The following is a 3,164-nucleotide window of genomic DNA, read 5'->3' on the forward strand; positions in this document are numbered from 1 at the left end:
GGGAGCTCCGGGGCACCAGCACCACTTGGCACGCAGCCCTCAAGCCTCGGTGGGCGATTACTGCCGTGAGAACAGGCTGGCCGCACACAGGCGCACGCACGTGGCTCTGGGCGGTGCCCCGAAGTCGGCAAAGACCACCTCGGCTGCTCTCTCCCCCTCTGCCCACAGTCCCGCCAGCCCAGGCCCGGCCCCAAACTGACTAAACTCTGGCCTGCTCAGAATTGGAGGCTGTGGCCTCAGAATCAGCAGGTTGGTGGGGTTTGCTTTAAGGGTCTGATGACACCCTCGGCTGACCTGTGGGCTGATACCTTCTCAGAACAAGCAGCCGGCAGCGTCCTTACCTCGTCTGGGCCCCAGAGTCCCCTTTCGTGCCAGAGCCCCAGCAGGAGTAAGGGCTAAGTAATGCAGCTTTCCCTTCTGGAGGAAAGCTCCAGAAAGGAGCACCGGGAGCTTGGGCCCAGCCACGCCCTAACGAATGCTAAGTGAGGGACCGGAAAGGCCCTGGGAGGAACTGGCCATGTTAGGCTGGGCTCTGGGCCAGACAGGGGGTTGCCGTTCAAAAGCAGGCGGAAGGCTCAGGGCTGGGGAGGCAGGCGGATTTGGGAGGCCCGGGGGAAGCGCCGTCAGAGCTGGTTACCGTGCGCCTGCAGTCTGCGGGGTGGGCCAGCCTTTCCCCAGCCTCTGTGGCATGACCACCTCTGCTAGTGTAACCTGGGGAACTGGAGTAGTGCCGCTGCCACAGCTCTGTCCTTCCACCCTTGCCAAGGGTCTGGATCAGTGGCCTCAGGGCTGTAGTATCTGGTCCCACATCTGGCCCTCTGTTCTCACTGCTCCTCTCTGAGGCTCTGGGTGAGCACGAGGAGGAGTTCTGGGGACCAGCTCCCACCTCTACCTCTGTCCTGATTCAGGGCCCGGCACATATTAGACCCTCAAGCCACATGTGTCGAATGAATAAACTGGTATAAACCAGGTTATTACAGTACTCTAGGTGAGGCATGACTGAGCGTTGGGCTGGGAAGATGAAATTGGAGATGGAGAAAAGGAGACATTTAAAATATATATGTATATATATATTTTTTTTTTTTGTTGAGACAGAGTCTCACTTTGTTGCCCAGGCTAGAGTGAGTGCCGTGGCGTCAGCTTAGCTCACAGCAACCTCAGACTCCTCGGCTTAAGCGATCCTACTGCCTCAGCCTCCCGAGTAGCTAGGACTACAGGCATGCGCCACTGCGCCCGGCTAATTTTTTCTATATAGATTTTTAGTTGTCCATATAATGTCTTTCTATTTTTAGTAGAGATGGGGTCTCGCTCTTGCTCAGGCTGGTCTCGAACTCCTGACCTCTAGCGATCCACCCGCCTCGGCCTCCCAGAGTGCTAGGATTACAGGCGTGAGCCACCGCGCCCGGCCTAAAATATATTTTTAAAGTAGAAGGGACAGTAGTTGCTGATGAATGAAGTAGTCTCTGAATGCCCATATTGAGCTCTATTTCATGTTAATTTCATATCTGTCAAAATGGTGGGTGAGAGAAGTCATGTTTTCGTGGATGGACACTGAAGTACATTACTGTGTACTTGGAGCAAGAGTAGACGCTGAAGGAACTTCAAAGAGATAATATGATGTCATGTATGTCACTGACCAGACCACCAAGAGGTGCTAAGGGGTAAAAAAAACTTTGAGAATTCATCACAGGTTCTGAGGTTAGGAAAATTGGGGGAATTCATTTAGAATGTAGGTGGGTTTATTTTCGTTTTTCGAGACAGGGTCTAACTCTGTTGCCTGGGCTAGAGTGCAGTGGCATCATCATAGCTCATTGCAGCCTCCAAACTCCTGGGCTGGAGTGATCCTCCTGCCTCAGCCTCTGGAGTAGCTGCGGCCACAGGTGCACGCCACAATGCCCAGCTAATTTATTTATTTATTGTAGAGATGGGGTGTTGTTATTGCCCAGGCTGGGGTTGCGTTTTTTCACAAAATTTAGCCATGGAGTAATTCATCCTCTTCCACCTCATATGACTGGCAATTGATAGACTCTCAATAAATATTTGTGGAATGAATGGGTGAATGAATGAATCTATCAGTTTGGCAAGTATTTCAGAGAGTGAAATTGCTTTGTAAGCCAGACCAGACCAGGCCAAAGAATGAATGAGGAACTTGACACTGCTTAATTCCCAAGTGTCTCTTCTGGCACCAGAGGGCCTTGAATGCAAAAACTGCTGCCTGAGGTAATATTGAAAGGCAGTGCTATCGTCTGTTGTGAGCCTGGGAACATCCAGGCATCTTGCATACATTATTTTTAATTCTCACTGCAAGGTAGATATTATCCATATTTTAAGAATGAGGAAATTAAAGTTTAGTAATGTCAAAATATGCACCTGCAAACTAGTGGTGCTGGAATTCAAAATCATATTTGACTAACTCCATAGGCTCCCTGAAACTTAGGTGTCATGGGACACATCCTTGAACTGAAGCCTGTGGGTGAAGGCATTCACAGAGTTAAAGAGGCCCTGGATTATAAAGTGAAATCAAATCAAACCATCGGTTTCATGTAGCTTACAGTTTTTCTACAATAAAACCTTTTATAGTGGTGGTATTGAGGGACAAGCCACCATTTCATTCATTTGATATTTGTTGGGAGTTTTCTAGTACAAGGTAGCATCGAAATACACGCATAAAAATATGTAAGATGCCTCCTCTGCCCTCATGGAGCTTACCATCTAGAGGTGTATTTAGAATCACTACCTTTCTCCCTACACAGTGTAACCAAATGCACAATTTGAGGTGTTTACAATGGATTTTTGCTGTGTTTTTTAGGTAGGCTTGATGTTAATAAATATTTAAATCCTTAAATGTCCCATTGAATCATCTCTTATCTGAAACTCTAAATTTACATAGTGCTCAAAAATTTCTACATTTTACATGGCTTAGAAAGTAAAAGTTAAAAATTGAAACCTAGCTATATAGTTATATCATTCAAAATTATAAAAGGACACTTTGAACATGTTTTCTATAGGTTCAATCTGTATTAATTTACATTTCACCATTATAATAAAATTTTCCAAAGAATGAGTAAAATGCTTTCCTAAATAATTTTTAAAATCTTAGAATTTTTCATAGTTTATTTCAGCTATTCAATTTATATATCTAAATTATATTTTCTAAAATACAG

The sequence above is a fragment of the Eulemur rufifrons genome, chromosome 14, assembly GCF_041146395.1.
Source record: "Eulemur rufifrons isolate Redbay chromosome 14, OSU_ERuf_1, whole genome shotgun sequence".
Classification (NCBI taxonomy): domain Eukaryota; kingdom Metazoa; phylum Chordata; class Mammalia; order Primates; family Lemuridae; genus Eulemur; species Eulemur rufifrons.